This window comes from Scyliorhinus canicula, chromosome 16, assembly GCF_902713615.1.
Source record: "Scyliorhinus canicula chromosome 16, sScyCan1.1, whole genome shotgun sequence".
Classification (NCBI taxonomy): domain Eukaryota; kingdom Metazoa; phylum Chordata; class Chondrichthyes; order Carcharhiniformes; family Scyliorhinidae; genus Scyliorhinus; species Scyliorhinus canicula.
Window position 1 is genome coordinate 107,324,783 of NC_052161.1, and position 22,153 is coordinate 107,346,935.

Below are 22,153 nucleotides of genomic sequence, written 5' to 3' on the forward strand. Positions count from 1 at the left end.
TACCTGGTGTATTAACTTTTTTTTCTGACCTTATCAAATGTCTTCTGGAAGTCCAAGATATATCTCTGCAGGATGCCCATTATCCACTTTGTTTGTTACATCTTCCAAGCAAATTAATCAAACACGATTTACCCTTCATAAAACCATGCTGACGGATGGATTGCGTTTTGACTTTCTTAAAAATGAATTCTAACAATTTCCCAATGGCCTACTGGTCTATAGTTTCCTATTTTCTGCCTCCCTCCTTTTTTCAATAAGCATGTTGCATTAGCATTTTTCCAATCCACTGGAACCTTTCTCACATCCAGGGAATTTTGGAAATTATAACCAGTGGATCCGCTATCTCCGTTGCCACTTCCTTAAAGGCCCTAGGATGTAAACCATCAAGCCTTGGGTAATTGTCTTCCTTTAATCCCAACAGTTTTATTTAGTACTTTTTTCCTTATTGATGATGATTGTTCTAAGTTCCTCCCTTTCTACTACGTCTGCATTACCTGTTACTATTGGGACTAGTGTCCTCCACCGTGAAAATGGAGGAAAAATATTTAACATCTTCACTCTTTCTGCGTTCCCCACTCTGACTATCTGGTCTCATTGATTGATTTATTGTCACGTGTACTGAAGTACAGTGAAAAGTATTTTTCTGCGGCCAAGGGAACTTACACAGTAGATAAAAAGAGCATTTGACAAAGTACATCGACAAATGAGTAATTGGTTACAGTGCGGAACAAGGGCCAAACAAAAAATATAAGAGCAGCACATGGCGTCGTGAATGGAACAGATTACAGGGAACAGATCCGTCCGAGGGAGAGTCATTGAGGAGTCAAGTAGCTGTGGGGAAGATGCTGTTCCTATGCCTGGATGTGTGGGTCTTCAGACTTCTGTATCTTCTGCCTGATGGAAGAGTCTGAAAGAATGAAAAGCCTGGGTGTGAGGGGTCTCTGACAATGCTATCTACCTTCCTGAGGCAGCAGGGGGGGGGGGAGGGGGCAAGCTTGTGTCATGCGTGGGCTGAGTTCACCACACTCTGCAGTTTCTTGCGATCTTGGGCCGAGCAGTAGCCGTAACCAAGCTGTGATGCAGCCGGATAGGATGCTCTCTATTGCACATCTGTAGAGCTTTGTGAGAATCTATGCAGACATGCCAAATTTCTTTAGCTTCCGTAGGCAGTCGAGACGTTGTTGGTGTTTCCTGACTGTTGCATCAACGTGAATGGACCAGGACAGACTGTTGGTGATGGTTACCCCCCCAGGAACTTAAAGCATCGACGATCTCCACTTCGGAGCCATTGATGTAGATGGGGACGTGTCGTGCTTTGCTTCCGGAAATCGATGATCAGTTCCTTGGTTTTACTAACACTTGAGGTTTTTTCGGTACACCATGCAACCAAGTGATCTATCTCCCTTCTGTAGTCTGACTCGTCGTTGTTTGAGATACGACCCACCACAGTCGTGTCATCCACAAACTTATAGATTGAATTGGAGTTAAATCTCTTCCCCAGAGGATCCTTAACTATGAGGTCATTACTTAATCCTTCCTCATTACACAATACCAAATCCAGAATAGCCTGCTCTCTGGTTGGTTCTACAACATACTCCGTGAAACAATCTCTAATACATTCAATAAACTCTCCCTCAAAGCTACCCTTGCCAGTTTGATTAATCTAGTCTACATGCATTTTAAAATTTCCTATTATTATTGTCATACCTTTCTTGCAAGCCTCCAATATTTCCTGGTTTATACTGTGCCCCACTGCCGAAGTACTATTTGGGGACCTATAGATGACTCCCACCAGGGACTCCTTTGCTATTTCTTATTTCTACCCATATTGATTCTGCACCATTGCCTATATCATTTCTCACTACAGCACTGATCCCTTCCTCTATCAGCGAAGCTACACCACCTCCTTTTCCTTTCTGTATATTCTTTTGAAATACTGAGTATCCTTGGATATTCATTAACCATGGGCACGATTCAGCAGCAGCTTTGGGTCCAGAGCCAGGCGCCAAGGAGGAATCCTCTGGAGCCCCAAATTGGGCTCTGTGCAGGGTACCAGGCCGATCGTGAGTCACCTGGCATGCTCCGCCCTTGCTGGGCGTGATCCAAATCATCATATTTAAATTATCTATTAACCAAGCCTGTCTGCAAGATCACAGCTACATGTCGTTTAGGACTGGTTTCCACAAACATGGACCAGGTGTGATAGCACATTTCGAGGGGGTCTCTTAGGCCATTAGAGACCCCTGGATGGTTGGGGACAAGGACAGGTAGTACCCTGGCACCCACACAGCTTAGTACTACCAGCCTGGCACCCTGAAATTGCCACCCAGATACATGGCAGTGCCTGGAATCAGGCCCGGAAGGGTGTGGCCTTGTCCATTAGAGGGGAGGTGAGGGAGCTCCAGGTTCCAGGGACCACTAGAAAGTTGGGGGTGTGTAGGAGGGGCCCATAAAGCAGGGGGCAGGGAGCTGAAAGGGTAGGGTACAGAGATTAGGGCTGCCGGTCAAAATTGAGCCCTGATCCGTGAAGAGCGAGTCCTGCTGGCGAGTTCAACACATCAGCAGGAAATCAACTGAAGTTGGACGAGGGAGAAACTCATCGTCCAAAAACTGGCAGGTGCCGATGAATAGCAGGGTGAATCTTGGCGCTGCAGCCACCGAGAGACTCCGTCAAACGTTGCCGAAAGTGGACTTCCATTTTAAGTCCACTGAATTGCACCCAAAGTCTCAGTAATCACCACCAAATCATACCCCTTTGTCTCTCTTTACACTATTAACTCATTCATTTTGTTCCAAATGCTTTGTCCATTCAGATACAAAGGCTTTTAAATTTCTTCTATTATCCCTACTCTTGTCTGATTCCTTGGTGCAATATTACTTTCATAAGTTTGTCCCTTCCTTTTATTTTCTTGGAACAGTCCACCTAATCATTAACCTACACTCCGACTCTCACATTTAACTTTGATTTTCTAATTTTCCATACAACTGGACCCTTCCTCCGCTATTTAGTTTAAAGCTCTATCTCCAGCCCGAGTTATGTAACTAACAGGACCCTGTTCCCAGCATGATTTAGGTGAAGACCGTCCGATCTGAACAATTCTCTCCTTCCCCAGCTCTGGTACCAATATACTAGAGGAATTTGATTTTTGGTTAGACAAGCTAGGATTGGCTGAATAGCCGCCTTCATCCATAGCTACAGTGACATTCTGAAAATAATTTTCCCCATGTTTTCCTGCTAATCTTGTTCTTAGGTTTTAAGACCAGTGACATGTGTTCAGGTTCTTATTCTTGAACACATTTTCAGTTGCCTCTTACCACAGATATCTGTGTGAACACCCAAACAAGAATTGCACATCATTTACCCAGTTAACATCTGTTGCACCAGCTGTTCATCTCAAACAGCACAGATTGGGCATGAGTCAATACTCAGCCAGCTTTAAAAATAATTGATCAATTTTGCCAATACTGTAGTTGATAAAAATATTATGCATGATGATGAATCCTTCCCCACCCTAACTGATAAAGCTAATCTATTTACTACAGTTGCTTGGGTGTAAACAGAGGATGGAATTGTCTATTCTCAGTCAATGAGGCTGCTGTAGGGCACAAATGATAGCAGATGTAGCCAACATCACACTTGTTGCTCAGTTAGAGGGGACACTATGGCCCTGCTCTTTAAATCATCACAATTATTTCCGATTGAAACCATAAAACCGGTCTCTCTCAGGCCACGTGCTTTGAACAAGTTTAGTTATTGTGCATATGTCAAAATTATTATAGTCAATTCTAGTTTTGGGCCCTTCAATTTTTTTAATTTTTTAATTTTTTTTATAAATTTAGATTACCCAATTATTTTTTCCAATTAAGGGGCAATTTAGCGTGGCCAATCCACCTACTCTGCACATTTTTGGGTTGTGGGGGCGAAACCCACGCAGACACGGGGAGAATGTGCAACCTCCACACGGACAGTGACCCAGGGCCGGGATCGAACCTGGGACCTCAGCGCCGTGAGGCGGTTGTGCTAACCACTAGGCCACCGTGCTGCCCTATTGGGCCCTTCAATTAACTGATATTGATGAAGAGGACTCTGGAGGAATTTATTTTCAGCAGTGAAACAGAGAAACGGTTTCTGTACCCGAGTGCCCAGACTTGCCTCAACGAAATGCCAACATTCAGCCTGGTGATCATAGCTTCTCAAGTGATCTCATAATTTACTGCTTTAAAACACACTTCCAAGACAAGCAAGGGCCTTTCAGGGATATCAAAGCTCAACATGATCAGTGACAAATTGTGCAACAAATGACAGTTATCCAGATAACGGAAAGAATTCAAATAATGACGATCCACAGTCTGTACATGGTGGCAGCATTTATGCCATCCATTATGAAGATGCTGTGGACAAGATTATCATCAACCCAAACCTAAGCATAGAGGTTTCACCTTTTCTCATTCTTTTCCCATTGTGCTAAGACACTGATTTCTTGCTGGGGAATGATATACAGAGCCAGATCATATTTCAATGCACCCCAAATGGCTATTCCTCCTATTCACAACTACAGCTCAATGCTAACAGTCGGATGCTTTTGAATGTAATTATCATGCCCTCAGAAGGAGCGGAGGCGGAGGTGGTGGTTGCAATGCTCGCGGAGAAGGCTTTTGATCGGGTGGAGTGGGAGCATCTTTGGGAGACGCTGGGAAGGTTTGGGTTTGGTGGGGGCTTCATCGACTGGGTGCGATTGCTCTACCAGGCACCGGTAGCGAGTGTGTGCACGAACTGGCTAAGGTCAGGGTACTTTAAGCTGCACCGAGGGACGAGGCAGATGTGCCCCTCTCCCCGTTGCTGTTTGCTCTGGCTGTAGAGCCGTTGGCCATGGCGCTGAGAGCATCAAGGAAGTGGCAGGGGCTGGTTCGGGGGAGGGAGGGTGGAGCACCGGGTTTCGCTGTACTCGGACGATTTGCTCTTATACATCTTGGACCTGTTGGACAGGATGGGGGAGGTTATGCAGATCCTGGGGGAATTTGGCAGGTTCTCTGGGTACAAATTGAACATGGTGGTGGTGGCGGCATTGAGGATCTGGGGGTAATGGAGGAGGTATAAGAAGGTGGAGGGTGCATCAGTCTGGACCCCGATTTGCAACAACCACAGATTCGCGCCGGGCAGGATAGATGGCGGGTTCCGAAGTTGGCAGAGAGCAGGAATTAGACGGATGGGATATCTATTCATAGACGGGGGTATTCCCAGTCTGAAGGCGCTCGGAAAAGCTGGAGAGCAAGTTCAAGGTGCCGCCGGGGAACGGGTTTAAGATATTTACAAGTCCGGGACTTTGAGGAAACAGGTGTTGGCTTTCCCGCTGATCCCGCCACGGTGGATACAGGACAGAGTAGAGTCCGGTACCTCGGTGGGGGAGGGGAAAGTGTCAGATATCTATCAGGAGTTGGAGGCAGAGGAGACCCCTGTGGAGGAACTGAAGGGCAAGTGGGAGGAGGAGCTAGGTGGGGAGTTAGAGGCGGGTCTGTGGGCAGACACCCTAAGCAGGGTTAATTGCTTCTCATGTGCCAGGCTCAGTCTAATACAGTTTAAAGTGGTACACCGGGCACACATGACGGTGGCGAGGATGAGCAAGTTTTTCGGGGTAGAAGATAGATGTGCGAAGTGTGCGGGAAGCCTAACAAACCATGTCCATATGTTTTGGGCATGCCTGAAGCTTGGTGGATTCTGGCAGGGGTTTGACAAGGCAATGTCCAAGGTGTTAGGTACGCAGGTGGTGCCGAGTCCAGAGATAGCGATCTTCGGAGTGTCAGAAGACCCAGGAGTTCAGGGAGTGAAAGAGGCCGACGTTCTGGCCTTTGCCTCCCTGGTAGCCCGGAGATGGATCATTTTAATGTGGAGGGACTCGAAGCCCCCGGATGTGGAGACTTGGGTCAGTGACATGGCTGGGTTTCTCAAGCTGGAGAAAATAAAGTTTGCCTTGAGGGGGTCAATGCTGGGGTTCTCTCGTAGGTGGCAGCCGTTCGACTTTCTCGGGGAAAAATAAATTGTCAGCAAAATCAGCATTCTGAACAGGGGGAGTGGAGGGGGTAGGTGCAATATGGTGAAGGGATGTACAGAAGGGGTTGGGTGGGAATTGTCCAATTTACCATGATGTTTATGTTATTATTGTTGTGTTTGTCACGGTTATAAGAAACACACACACACACACTGGGCAGCAAGCTCTCCAATCTGGGCGGCTGCCTCCTGATCCACTGCTGCACACTCTACTGCTGCAGCTTCCTCTTCCTCAAGCAGCTCCAGCTTGTACAGCCTCAGGGCATCCCCCAGGGCTACGGTGACAAGCAGGGAGGCCACCATTGCTGGTTCAAGTCCAATATCCATTGTCTGCAGGGGTGAAAGGCTGAAATGTTATGACGGTGAGTACCCCCATGCCCAATGATGTGCAAATGACTACACGGTGTTCCCAGTTGGCACTGCGGACTCTGCCCCCGCCTGAACCCCCACTCCGCAATCCTGTTCCAATCAGTGCCCGGCACCATGGGGACTCTGGCCCCGGTGCCCGTCACTGCTGCCAGCGGTACCATTGACTGGAAGACACCTTGCCAGCGGTACACTCTGTGGCCCCTTGTAGGGGCTACAGTGGGCGTTGCCCTGGGTGGACCGCCTGATGCCCCACTGATGGGTGGCAGCCGTCTGGGTGGTGAGGGGTATGGCAGAGGGTGGGGTGGATGGCACCCATACGGCCGGAATCACTCTGCAGAAACAGGGGTCAAGGTGGGTGGTCATTGCGCAGCAAGATGGCTGCCTTGCAGGCTACAGCGATGGCGGTTCATGCCTGGACACCGCTCCAGTCCCGCGGATGGGGTTGGGGGGGTCACCCCAGCCATACAACGCATTCCCCAGACCCCCATCCCGCACCGCCAAACCCAGACCGAACCTGACTGTGGGCCTGGCAGCCCACAGTCACGCCTCTCCGTGTCCTACCTCCTCGGCCATGACACCGGTTTCACAATTTTTAAAAGTATAAGTGAACCTCTCTGCCAGGAATTCGACCCATCGGAGGCGGAATATCGCAGAGTCCTGGAGAATACCGAGTCAGGCCCGCTAATGATATGTAAATACGGCTTACTGTACCTGCATTTTGGTACTTGCAGTGTAGAGTGCATTGACGCCGCTGTCGAGGCAACGCATAATTCCAATTTGACGCGAAATCGGCACCCGCCGTGATTTTGGAGTTGGAACCGATTCTCCACCCAATCATGTTTCCAAATTTCGGCATCGGCAGACGGAGAATCCCACCCTTTGGGTGTGATTCAGCAACCCTGTTGCTCCTGGTTGAATTGCATGAGAGCCCCAAGTCAGACTCCATGCTGGGCCAATCATGAGTCACACAACTCACTCCGACTGGGGCAATTTGGACGTAGATGGGGAGTTCAGGAGTCCAAGGTGGACCCATAGCTCCATGCCAGTGAAGAGAGGAAGGACACTCTCTTCCCCAGAATATGCTGCAGACTCAAGCTTGCCCTCCTGAACATAACGTGGGAGGTGGCGGCAGAGGCATTCAGTGCTGCCAACTTCACCAGGAGCAGACAGCTGGTGATCCATAGGGGTGGGGGTTACTGGTGAGGTCTCTGCCATGAGAGGCAAAGAGAACCAGGGAGGATTCCAATGGCCACAGAGCAACTGGTCCTTTGGTCGGGGTGAGCTCTGCTAATCCCCTGCTTTCTGTGCAATGAGGCAGCACTTAAGAACTAGGAGCAAGAGTAGGCCATCTGGCCCCTCTCGCCTGCTCCACCATTCAATGAGATCATGGCTGATCTTTTGTGGACTCAGCTCCACTTTCTGGCCCGAACATTATAACCCTTAATCCCTTTATTCTTCAAAATACTATCTATCTTTATCTTTAAAACATTTAATGAAGGAGCCTCAACTGCTTCACTGGGCAAGGAATTCCATAAATTCACAACCCTTTGGGTGAAGAAGTTCCTCCTAAACTCAGTCCTAAATCTACTTCCCCTTATTTTGAGGCTATGCCCCCTAGTTCTGCTTTCACCCGTCAGTGGAAACAACCTGCCCTCATCTATCCTATCTATTTTATATGTTTCTATCAGATCCCCCCGCATCCTTCTAAATTCCAACGGGTACAGTCCCAGTCTACTCAACCTCTCCTCGTAATCCAACCCCTTCAGCTCTGGGATTAACCTAGTGAATCTCCTCTGCACACCCTCCAGCGCCAGTACGTCCTCTCAGGTAGGGAGACCAAAACTGAACACAGTACTCCAGGTGTGGCCTCACTAACACCTTATACAATTGGAGCATAACCCCCCTAGTCTTAAACTCCATCCCTGTAACAATGAAGGACAAAATTCCATTTGCCTTCTTAATCACCCATCAACCAACTTTATGCGACTCATGCACTAGCACACCCAGGTCTCTCTGCACAGCAGCATGTTTTATAATGCCAAAGTACAAAGGGATCTGGGAGTGCTAGTCGAGGATTCCCTAAAGGTAAACATGCAGGTTGAATCTGTGATTAAGAAAGCGAATGCAATGTTGTCATTTATCTCAAGAGGGTTGGAATATAAAAGCAGCGATGTGCTATTGAGCCTTTATAAGGCTCTGGTTAGGCCCCATTTGGAGTACTGTGTCCAGTTTTGGGCCCCACATCTCAGGAAGGACATACTGGCACTGGAGCGTGTCCAGCGGAGATTCACACGGATGATCCCTGGAATGGCAGGTCTAACATATGATGAACGGCTGAGGATCCTGGGATTGTATTCATTGGAGTTTAGAAGGTTAAGGGGAGATCTAATAGAAACTTACAAGATAATACATGGCTTAGAAAGGGTGGACGCAAATAAACTGTTTCCGTTAGGCGAGGAGCCGAGGACCCGTGGGCACAGCCTTAGAATTAGAGGGGGTAAATTCAGAACAGAAATGCGAAGACATTTCTTCAGCCAGAGAGTGGTGGGCCTGTGGAATTCATTGCCGCGGAGTGCAGTGGAGGCCGGGACGCTAAATGGCTTCAAGGCAGAGATAGATAAATTCTTGATGTCGCGAGGAATTAAGGGCTACGGGGAGAATGCTGGTAGGTGGAGTTGAAATGCCCATCAGCCATGATTGAATGGCGGAGTGGACTCGATGGGCCGAATGGCCTTACTTCCACTCCTATGTCTTATGGTCTTACGACAAATCAATTGAATGGGTTAAACCAGATTTTACCTTATATTGCACAAGGCCACAGCTAAAAACAGTATAAAGAGCATATGATAATGATCGCTTAATGAGGACATGGGGTTGTATCCTCTGGTCCCACAGCACAGTATTTCTCAGCAGCTCGCCATTCCCCAGGAGCGGGATTCACAACTCCCGCAGCTTGTTAATGGGATTTCCCATTGATGCCACCCCATGCCGCCAGGAAACCCATGGTCGGAGATCCCCCATCATGGTGGTATCTGGGGCTCACCTCCTCCTCTCTTCTCTTCCTCCTCCCCACCACCACCCCGCCACCACCCCTGACAATCCTCATCAGCACAGTGCCAAGCTGGCAGAACCAACCTGTGCCATGGCAGTGCCTGGGCAAGGCTCTCTACCCCCCAGCCGGCGAGACTTACCTCTGCACCCCGGAGGGATTCCCTTGACTGCTTGTTGTCTTGCCACATCTGCTGTAAACATCACCAATGTGACATCTGCGAGGTATGAATATTTAGTGAGGGGGCAATCATGTGGCGGGGGTGAGCTAATAATATTTAAATACATGGAAATCTATTAAAATCACATTTGTGTCCACAATTATGTCGTCAGTGAGTGGCGGGTAAGAATTGAGAAGCATGATCTCTCTGGAGGGAATCGCATTTCACACTTCTCACAGGATTTTGCGCCCATCGCCGATCCCATGCACATCTAATGCGGGCTCAAAATCGTCACCACAGTATTTTAATCTTGAATCTCCTTTTTAGAAGTAAGTCATCTATCCTAATTTAGAGCGTCAAGTACTGGATCGAACCTTAGGACCCTTTCCATTCCTTCAAAACAGGAGCCTCGCCCTCTGGGAATAGAGGCTGGGAATTCATGGATCACTTTCCATGATTTTTTATCCATTAAAATTAATACACAGCAAATGTTTGGGGGCATGTACCCAAATTTTGACGTGCAGTCCTTATGATCAAGGCTCTCCATGAGGCTCAAAATTGGCACTATAATCAAAGGTTTATCTGCTGGTAACAGCTTTGTCTTGCCTAGCAATGTTCAACAAATAATAAATGATCACAACTATATAATTTCTCCTCCACAAAACAAGAACAAAGGAAGATTAGAAACACTAGGGTCACGCAGCTGCACTGAAGAAACAAAAGTTATTTCAGGTCTAAAACGCTGCCTCGGGATTGTCCTATCAACGCATTTCCAATGCTACGACACAAAATAGTCCACTTCAAAGTAATCCATTGTGAAAAGTGTTCTAAGCTGTTTCAAATAGAAAAATATGTCATATAAATGCAAATGTGCTTAATTAATTCCTTGTTCATGCACCCTGTGTAAAATGCATCACCAAATATTCATCTGCCATAAATCCCAATGTCTTTAATTAGAACACAAGCTTAATTATTCCAGAGATTCTTGGAAGATGTTCACATATTTCTCTAGCTTGATAGCTTAAGGAAACCCAATAACCTTACAGATAACTAGCCCTCAAATACCTTGTGAGTAAGAAGTAGGAAAAAAAGTTTCATCGCTTCTGTTAAAGCTCAAAGTTGAATAATATTATGGGGTTTGGTGAAGATGGAGAAAAACATCCATCAAGGCAGGCTAATGTTTAGCCTCCCATCTTCCACAGGCCCCCACTGTGCAATTTCCTGAATATCACATGGTATGGAATGCATTTTGCAGGATTACGTTCTTTTCTTGCAGAATTGTATGGAAGAATTCTCAGGCTTAACTCCCACGATCCCGGCGGCTGCCAGGCAGCAATTTAACGCTGGGAGTAGAGTTAATTGCTTTAAGGTGATATTTAGATTCAATGTTTAGGAAGGACAGGAAAAAAGAAAAGGAGGTGTTGTTGCTCTGATCATTACAAGATCAGTACATTAATAAGGGATGATCACAGATTGGAAGTACAAAATGTAAAATCTGTTTGGGTGGAGCTAAGAAACAGAAACCATTGGTAGGAGTTATTTATAGGCCACCAAACAATAGTGGTAGTTGAACATGGTATTAATCAGGTGATGAGAGAAGCATGCATCAAGGGTTATAAAGTAACCATGGGTGCCCTCAATCGGCATAGAGATTAGGTAAATCTATTGAGCACTAATGCTGTGAAGAACGAGTTTCTGGAGCATGTTGGGTATGGTTTTCTAGAGTAGTACACGAGGAATCAACCAGAGAACAGACTATTTTAGATCTAGTATTATGAAACAAAAGGACTAATAAATAATCCAACTGTAAGAGTGACCATGATATGAGAGAATCGTATATTGGGGGTGATTCTACGGCTCTGTTCATGCAGGTGCAAATCACGTTGTGGCCCGAGACTCTTGCGACAGAACCATAACATGGATTGCACTGACGTCAATTCATTTTGAGATTCTCCCCATGCCCAGTCGGTGACATAACCTGGCTAACGTCCTCAATGGACAAGGACTGGATTAGCATATTTAAATTCTAATTTAAATATTCAGAATTAGCATCAAGTCGAATTCACCCAGCTCCTGTAATTCCCCCACCCGCTGGTGCAATATGAAGCGAGCAGGAATCACTATTGGTATCGATGACACATGGTGACCACGTTGGGGAGCTCAGAAGCCATTAAAGCTCCAAATGAACAAAGAACAAAGACCAAAGAAAAGTACAGCACAGGCCATTCGGCCCTCCAAGCCTGTGCCGACCATACTGCCCGTCTAAACTAAAACCTTCTGCACTTCTCGGATCCGTATCCCTCTATTCCCATCCTATTCATGTATTTGTCAAGATGCCCCTCAACCGACACTATCGTCCCTGCTTCCACCACCTCCTCCAGTAGCGAGTTCAAGGCACCCACTACCCTCTTGTGTAAAAAAAACTTGCCTCATACATCTCCTCTAAACCTTGCCCCTCGCACCTTCAACCTATGCCCCCTAGTAATTGACCCCTCTACCTTGGGAACAAGCCTCTGACTATCCATTCTATCTATGCCCCTCAATTTTGTAGACCTCTATCAGGTCGCTCCTCAACCACCGTCGTTGCAGTGAGAACAAACTGAGTTTATTCAACTGCTCTTCATAGCTAATGCCCTCCATACCAGGCAACATTGTGATAAATCTCTTCTGCACCCTCTCGGAAGCCTCCACATCCTTCTAGTAGTGTGGCAACCAGAATTGAACACTATAATAAGTGTGGCCTAATTAAGGTTCTATACAGCTGCAACATGACTTGCCAATTTTTATATTCAATGCCCCGGCCAATGAAGGCAAGCATGCCGTATGCCTTCTTGACTATCTTCTCCACTTGTGTTGCCCCTTTCAGTGATCTGTGTACCTGTACACCTAGATCTCTCTGACTGTCAATACTCGAGGGTTCTACCATTCACTGTATATTCCCTACCTGTATTAGACCTTCCAAAATGCATTACCTCACATTTGTCTGGATTAATCTCCACATGCCATCTCTCCGCCCAAGTCTCTAAACAATCTAAATCCTGCTGTCTCCTCTGACAGTCCTCATTGCTATCCGCAATTCCACCAACCTTTGTGTCATCTGCAAACTTACTGATCAGACCAGTTAAATTTTCCTCCAAATCATTTATATATACTACGAACAGCAAAGGTCACAGCACTGATCCCTGCGGAACACCACTAGTCACAGCCCTCCAATCAGAAAACCACCCTTCCATTGCTATTCTCTGCCTTCTGTGACCTAGCCAGTTCTGTATCCATCTTGCCAGCTCACCCCTGATCCAGTGTGACTTCACCTTTTGTATAAGTCTGCCATGTGGAACCTTGTCAAAAGCCTTACTGAAGTCCATATAGAAAACATCCACTGCCCTATCTGCATCAATCATCTTTGTGACCTCCTCAAAAAATTCTATCAAGTTAGTGAGACATGACCTCCCCTTCACAAAACCGTGCTGCCTCCCGCTAATATGTCCATTTGCTTCCAAATGGGAGTAGATCCTGTTTCGAAGAATTCTCTCCAGTAATTTCCCTACCAGTGGCACAAGGCTCACTGGCCTGTAGTTCCCTCGATTATCCTTGCTACACTTATTAAACAAAGGAACAACATTGGCTAATCTCCAGGCCATCACCTGAAGACAGTGAGGATCCAAAGATTTCTGTCAAGGCCTCAGCAATTACATCTCTAGCCTCTTTCAGTATTCTGGGCTAGATCCCATCAGGCCCTGGGGACTTATCTACCTTAATATTTTTCAAGACGCCCAACAACTCATCTTTTTGGATCTCAATATGACCCAGGCTATCTACACACCCTTCTCCAGACTCAACATCCATCAATTCCTTCTCTTTGGTGAATACCGATGCAAAGAATTCATTTACTACCTTGCCCATTTCCTCTGGCTCCACACACACATAGATTCCCTCACCTGTCCTTCAGTGGGCCAACCTTTTCCCTGGCTACCCTCTTGCTTTTTATGTACGTGTAAAAAGCCTGGTCAGGGACATGGATGCAAAGTGCCTTGGCACTGCCCCAACATCCTGGCAGTGCCAACACGGGAGTGCTAACCAAGGAGTGGGGCCTCTAGCACTCCCATAACAATGTGTCATTCACTGGCAGTGATTGCAGGGTGGGGGTTCTTTGCCGGTGATTGAGGCGCCCTAATTTCTGAGAAGCCAGACCTGCAGGTGTCTTTAGCTCCCGCACACCTCATTCATGGTGCAAAACATCCCAACTTCCAAAATAATTTCTAAATGTGGGTGAATTGCGACCTGGAACGTACCAACCCACCCGGCGGGAATTGCATTGCATTTCCCCCCGGAGACGGCACTTAGAAATATTTTGGGAGAATTGCACCCATTGTATTTGAAAGCAAGATAATTCAATCTGAAGGCAGACTTTTAAATTTGAACAAAGGAAATTATGAAGGCACGAGAGACAAATTGGCTGAGGTGGATTGGGAAAATATATTCAAAGGTATGTTTGTACATAGGAAATGGATAGTCTTTAACGCATTATTACATATTTTACTGCAACTATACATTCCTTCAAGGCACAAAAACCCAAAAAGAAAAAAAAATCAATCAACTTTTGTAAGGTGAAAAGGTTCATAAAACTGCCAGAAAGCCTGGCAATGAGAGCATTTTAATATACTGCAAAGCAGGACCAAGAAACTGATAAATAAAGGGGCAATATAATATGAATGTAAACTAGCAAAAAACATAAAAAACGGATTTTAAAAGCTTCTATTGGTAGATGTAAAGGAAACATTTGGCTAAGACTAACATGGGTCCATTACAGACAGTCAGGAGAATTTATAATGGGGATTAGAGAATTGGCAGATAAGCTAAATGATTACTTTGCGCCTATCTTCACTGAGGAAAATACAGAAATCTCCCAAAATTAGAGATCCAAGGGACTAGGGGGAATGATGAATTGAAGGAAATTAGAATTTGTAAAAAAGGTTGTATTGAAGAAATTATTGGGACTAAAAGCTGATAAGTCCTCAGGACCTGATATTCTACCTCCCAGAGTGTTGAAAGAGGTTGCTATAGAGGTAATGGATACATTGGTGATCACCTTCCAAAATACTATTGGTTCTGGGACAGCACCTGCAAATTGGAAGGTAGCAAATATCATTCCACTATTTAAGGAGGGAGGGAGAGAGAAAACAAGGAACTACAGACCTGTTAACTTTACATTCTAAACATCAGTAGTAGGGAAAATTTAGAATTTATCACAAAGGCTTTGTTCCAGCCGTAACAGCTTAACCTACGTTTCACCAGATGTAAATAGTTGTGAATTGTTAGCCTGTTCAATCTGTATATTAGAAAATGGTATGTACACAGTTACTGTTCGCACACACTGTTGCACTGGTTGTCCCAACTTAAACGGGGACGATGTAGACAGAGTGGTTATGTGATGATGCAGCTATTAAAGGGTCACGTGATGGGAGTTTGGGAGTACTCCCTGGAGAACGGGTGGAGTACACGCATGGAGTATCTACTCAGCTGATGATTAAAGTATTGTTGGTTAGAAGTCTTTGGTTGCCAGTCTTTGGGAACCCAGCACATCTACATCCACCAGAGCAATTTAGCTGGTCACACTCCCTTTCCTTTCCCTATAACCCTGCAATTCATTTCTCTGGTGCCCTTTTGAAATCCAAAATTAAATTTGCCTCCACCACATTTTGAGGTAGTGTTTTCCAGATCTCCTCCACTTGCTGTGTAAAACAAAAATATCTGCATGTTCCAATTGGTTCTTTTCCAAATTGCCTTAAATCAATGTCCTTTGGATCTGTACCCTTCTAGAAATAGGAACGTTTTCTCCCTATCTACTCTTCTCTGGACCCCCTCCAGACCCGATTACCTCTATTAGCTCTCCTTTCGATTTGTTCCAAGAGATCCCAACTTCACCAACCTATCCATGTAACGCAAGCCACTCATCCCTGGAATCATTCTTTTCTGCACCTTCTCAAAAGCTTTTATATCCGTTCCAAGGTGAGGTGCCCAGAAATGGACACACTGCTCCAGTTGATGCTGAATTAATTTTCAACGTTCATTATGGTTGACAGTGGTTGGCACTGCTGCCTCACAGCTCCAAGTACAGGGTTCAACTCAGGTCTCGGGTGACTGTCTGTGAGGAGTTATCTCCGGGTGCTCTGGTTTCCCCCACAGTCCAAAGATTAGGTGGGGTTATGGGGATAGGCCTAGGTTGGGTGCTTTTTCAGATGGTTTGAGCAGACTCGATGGGCCTCCTTCTGCACTGTAGTAATTCTATGGTTCTATGTGATAAATGGATACTTGGTTAATAATGATCTGATTGGGCATAATCATGGATTTATGAATGGAAAACCATATTCAACAAACCTGTTGGAGTTTTTTGAAGACATCACAAACAGAAAGGATGAAAGGGAGCGGTTGTAGTATACTTGAATTTTCAGAAGGCTTCTGATAAAACGGGTCAGCAAAATTACAGAACATGGAATAGGAGTTAATATTCTGGCTTGGCTTGGATTAAGGAGCAGCTAGCCAGCAGAAAACAGAGAGCAGGAATAAAGGTGTAATTCTCGCTTTGACAGGCTGCGCCTTGTGGGGTACTGCAAAGATCAGTACTAAGGCCCCAGCTGTTCATAATATATATCAATGATTTGGATGTGGGGACCAAATATAATATTTCCAAGTCCGAAGATGACATGTGTTTTCTGAGGAAGATGCAAAGCTGCTTCAAACCACATGGCAGATGAACATATTGTGGAAAAATGTTGAGTTTATCCATTTTGGTAGGAGACCGGACGGTTGTGCAGAGTATTTCAGAGGACAAAAAGTGTACATGTGCAAAAGGGACTTGGGTGTCCTCGTCAATACGTCACCGAAAGCTAAAATTAAGAAACAGCAAGCAATTAGGAAGACTAATGATAGGTTAACCTTTATTGCAAGTGGATTTCTGTATTGTTTAGAACTTTGGTTAGACAGTACTTAGAGTATAGTGTACAGTTTTGATCAGCTTACCTTAGAAGGATATTATTGTCTTGTAGGGGGTGCAATGGAGATTTAAATAACATTTTTCTCATGATCGTGGAACTGTATGATGGAGAGATTGGAGAAACTGGGCCTGTATTTTCTACAGTTTCAAAGAATGAGAGATGATTTAATTGCAATTTACAAATGACTTAAAGAGATAAATAAAAGCAAACTACTGTGGATATTGGAAATCTGAAATGAAAACAGAAAATACTGTATAAACATAGCAGGCCTGGCAGCATCTGTGGGGAGAAACAGAGTTAATGGGCGCGATTTAGTGGAAAGATTTTCAAGTGTCATTTTGGACGCGATTGGCGAGGTGCTCCTTGACGGCTGCATTGGCGAGATCGCAGCCCATATTTAATGGCACTTCATGCTAGAAACGAGCTTCTTGCCATTATTAGTCTGTCTGATTTGCCAAACTCATGTTTCAGCGTCTCACCACGAACAAGGGGGTTGCTTTGGCTCCCTCGCCACCCACACTCAGTCTTTGCGCAGACCTGCTCCTCACTTTGGGGATGCCAACCTCAGAAAACATCTCGACTCTGTTGATGAGAGATGGGACATCCTATTCCCCAAGGGGTCGGGCACCAGCAGCAGTACCACCAATACCACCTGGGAGTCAGTGGCAGCGATTCAGTTCAGTCTGCCACCAGTTCCCAAAATTTAGTTGCAGTAAATTTCTATTCATTCAGTATGGGATGTCGGGCCAGAAGTCTGACAATTTAATGACTGCAGAGAGGCTGAGAGGGGTGGTGACGAGCTGGACATCATCAACATACATGTCGCCAAGGCACAGTACGTAGCTGAGAAATCGAAGAGGATCATAGATAGATCCTCTGGGGACAATAGAATAACTGTGCATGAGTGAAAGAGGAGTCAGTACAGGTGATTCTCTGGCTATGATTTGATAAATGACAAAGGGATCAGACAAATGCAGTCCCGCTTAGCTGGATGACAGTGGGAGAGGTGTTGTTGGAGGATGCTGTGGTGAACCTCAGCAAAGACTTCAATCAGGTTAAGAAGGGAAAGTTTACCATTGTCAGTCACATAGGATATCATCTGTAATTTTGATAAGTGCCCTTTCTGTGCTAGTATTATGGGTCAGGGTTTAGAGAACACCAAAGTATATCATGGAGTTCACCTGACCCACAACGTTTAATAGATTTTGGTTATGGAGAGCACAAGGGCCCACTGTACCGGCGTGATGCAGAGATCTAAAGTATTTTGAAACAAAAACAATGTTTATTCTGTGAATCCAGTTAACATTTTATAAACACACATCTTATCAACTACCAACACGAATACCCCCCCCCCCCCAAAGATACAGTAATCTGTAGGTAATCCTTAGTAACTTTCCTAAAAACATCCATAAGTCAAAGACCCTTTTCAACAAAGACAGTAGGTTTGCATTCCTACAGAAACAGGTATTACTTTGAAATCATCAAGTGATCTGGAGACATTCTTTAGCATGCAGAGAGAAAGAGCTATCAATCTGTCAATCCTTTCCTTGGTTTGAATGCAGCTCTCCAACTGAGAACAAAACTAAAACCCAGAGCCAAAAACAGCTTCCAGCTGAGCCAGAGCCCAGCTCCACCCACACATTGACATCACTGCAACCACTTGAGAAGACAAACATTTCTTAAAGTGACATTCCCATGACACTAGTGCATAACCTGAATGGAAGGATTCAAACATGGAGTATGGAAAAAACAGGCACCGAATTTGAGAGGCAGCAACACGTTCAGGAATTTGAGAAAAAAAAAGAAAAAAAAAAAAAAAGAGTATGAGCACGTGGAAAGAAATTTATTGAATGTATTTTCCAGACTTTACTGTTTGACCAAGGCCGGAATACTCCGGCCGTTCACTGGTGGTGGGATTCTCAGTCCACCGGCAGCGTACACCCACCCACCAGTTTCCTAGCAGTGTGGGGTGACGTTAGTGAGAATTCACATTGACAGCAGAGGGAACACAGAATTCCACTGCCAGTGAACGGCGCGCTTCCTCCTGCTGCCAAGAAACATGCAGCTGAGAGACGGAGAATCCCGCCCAAATCTTTATTGTCCTTCTACAGAGGAAAAGAAAATTGTCCAATGATCAGATGTACTTAAGAGGAGACAAATGAAAAAGGTTAATTAACGTCACCATAAAACTATTCAAATTATTGATCTCAGGAAAAACAATTCTTTACCGTCAATGCTGAAACATAAATGATTGTAATGAAAGTTCATTTTAGTTCAGTGAGTGTATTGGCTGGACATACATAATTTATACGTACATAGGTACATTGACTGAACCTGAACACGTTGCTAATAGATCTTTAAACTGTAAATTCAGAGTTACTAAACACGTTGGTGAAATCAAGTTATGAGCTATGCGGAGCTTGGTCACTTTTAAGAAAGAAAGTACACAACAAGAACATTTGGTCCAAGAAGTTAATTTCTTCCACAGACAGCGCAGATTCCATTATATACTCCACTGCATCCACTTGAGCTTCTCTAGTTAAACTCTGCAAATTCGTCCCCTGAATTTTTTTTTTCAGTTTTGAAAGAATCCTACTGACTTGCTTTCAGTTGATAACTTTGGAACATCAGGAGCAGCACGGTGGCCCAGTGGTTAGCACTGCTGCCTATGGCGCTGACGACCCAGGTTCGATCCCGGTCCCGGGTCACTGTCTGTGTGGAGTTTGCACATTCTCCCCGTGTCTGCATGGGTTTTACCCCCACAACCCAAAGATGTGTAGGTTAGGTGGATTGGCCACACTAAATTGCCCCTTAATTGGGAAAAAAAATAATTGGGTACTCTAAATTTAAAAAAAAAAGAAATCTTTGGAACATCACTTCTAATTAAAGTTAATGTCAGAAAAGCAACGGTCACAGCTGTACACTGACGTGACTCATTTAGGTGTTTTAAATAAGAAAACAGTACAACTCACATTTATACAATGATTTTCATGGAGCAAAATGTCCCAAATTATTAAATTCAAACTTAGGGATAAAAAGAGGCAAAGCAGACAATGATTAGGAATTATAAGAATGCATTTGGCAAGGTTCCAGAAGCAAATGCAAAGGAGTAGATTTTACAAAGGATTATGAAAGTGGGAGAGATGAAGATTTGAGAGGTAATTTCAGGGCCATGACAACTGAAACCGCCACTGTGATGGGAGAAAAGTAGTGGAACCGGTGACATAGTAGACCCAAAAATGTGAAGTGTTTTAATTGGCATGAGAGAGGCTGCAGAGGTGAGGTGAGAAATATCCTTTTGGTAGAATGGAATGATACTGAAAACACTTTTGCCTGTAGATTTCAGGCAACAATCATTTTCCCACTCAACAACTATTCTTTCAATCAATAAGCCACCATCTTTTGGAATCCTTTCCGAAAATCTCTTCATCTACCCTTCACTTCCCATTTACAAAATAATTCTTAATACCTTTCTAATTGGCCAGGCCTCACACAAACTTGGTTCATTTCTTTCTCTTGTTTCGTGACATCTCCCAAAAGGGAACAAAGTTCTCCCGCGAGCGTGTTTAGCAGCATTTACTGTTTAGATTTATACAAGAGCTCCATTCCAAGAAAGAATAATTAATGAATGGTATAAATCGTGAAATTAAATAACTAAAACTCTGCACCTGCCTGTACAGGCTTCCGGTTACGCAAATATCTAATGAACCCATTTAAAAGGCAGGTATTTGACAAAATCATCACCATCATTGCAACTGCTTGATGGACCGCAATAGTCTTTTCCAGTGTATTTTCCTACATGCCTACCTGTCTGTTGATTCCCATCATGTTTCTCATTCTCACTGCATTTATGAAAATTAAACATTTAATGAAAATAACAGGAAGTAATGCTATTCATAAAAGAGGAAACAAACTATCTGAACAACCGCAACAAATATAAGAATATGGAAAATGCCAGAGGAAAATCGAATAATTTATCTTAAAAGATACATTACATGAGTGTTCGATCGAATCTTCCTCAATGCATTTGGATGGGCACAGAAATGTTGACCATAAACATCCCTGCTTCTACTCGCATGGATACCAAGGTGGATGGAGGGAAGATACAACCAAACTATTCCCTAGACTCGGTTTTCAAGCCAGCTTTGCTGATGCAAATCAATATTTTTAACTATCCAATGCTTATAATGCTTTGAGAGAGGCTTGTCCCAAATCCTTTGGGTATTTGAGTATCCTTCACAAAGGAAGTTAAGAAAATAGATTAGTCCCTCGCTTTTTAACATTTCTACACTATCACTTGAAGATTCATATTTCAAATTTATTATATGCTTTATATTACATTAATGAATTGAAATTTAACAAAAAAAACTGTTAATGTACAGCAGAGGAAATTACTCCTGTTTTCTCACTACAATCTAGATTGCTAAAATATTCACAGAACCACCTTTACCTAGATCAGATAACTCAGCACAGAGCAAGATTCAAACGCGGACCTTTTCTGGTTGATATTGTTTAGATTTGCGCCGGATTAATCAGCTGACAATAATGAAGCATCATTGAGTTAAACATGTTAAGGGTATGGAATCAACAATTATTAACTTAAGGTTGCTATTACTGGGAATGTTTTGTAACAGCTCTTCTGCCCCCATCACCCCAACAATATCCAGTGATGTTTACTTCTTACAACTACCCTAGTTAATTGAATTACATGTAAATAGATGTTTCATTCAATGGTCATGACTGCTTGTGAGCACGAATCGTGGAAGATTCAGGTAAAAAGTATAATTTTGATCCAAGTTAAATATTTGACAACACTAGCTTACAGAATATAGCCAGCCTTTTGAACATAATGGGTACGATCTCCACAGAGATCGGGGCACTCAATGTTAAACACCTCTCCCCCCCCACCCCACACCCACCTCAACCCCCTCCATCCAGCCCTATGTTCCCTGTTGAGGTTCCAAATTGAAACAGAGTCCCGATAGATAGCGTGGTATTTCTCGGCGGTAACACCCGGCTAAACATGCTCGTTGCAGTTCCAATTTGGTTAGATCCCGCCCATAGAAACTGTTTCATCACTGCATTGATGAAAGATGTAAAATATACATCACACTGACTTTTGTATTATCCCCTCAATTCACACTCTGTGTCTGTCTGTCTTTCTTTCTCTCTCTCGCTCTCCAGTCCACCTACCTTTGCATTTGGAAGTATTTCTTTATGCAGTAGGTCACTATGACAATATGGACAACCAGGCATTTAAAGCTAGGGTGTAACCTTCCATCTTCTAGCTTTAGTAGAGGGTTTTCACTGCAGGCACAAGGTTGTATTCTCAGGTGGGAGGGTGGAAGAGCAAAAGAATGCAAGCCATCAGCCAAATGGCAGAAGGGTGGTGGAATGGATAAAAGATTATATGGATTAAAGATTGTACATGCTAAGTACTTCCTGCATTTTCATTCTTATACATTTACTCTGCAAATCATGATCTCGCCACAAAAGCCAATTTTTCATGTTTCCATTGGGGGTTTGTATTTCAT

The 22,153-nt window shown here is 44.4% G+C and overlaps 1 protein-coding gene across 7 annotated transcripts in view; it reads right to left on the reverse strand.

Annotated features, from left to right (window-relative positions):
- Nucleotides 1–22,153, reverse strand: part of disp3 (dispatched RND transporter family member 3) — a 717,999-nt gene that overhangs the window by 500,170 nt on the left and 195,676 nt on the right. The window contains exon 1 of one of the 7 annotated variants that reach the window (XM_038821803.1): nucleotides 21,813–21,832. The exons of the other annotated variants lie outside the window; for them this stretch is intronic. The gene's annotated coding sequence lies outside the window, so the exon portion shown is untranslated. Of the gene's footprint in view, nucleotides 1–21,812; nucleotides 21,833–22,153 lie in introns of those variants that run through there. 7 annotated transcript variants of the gene reach the window in all.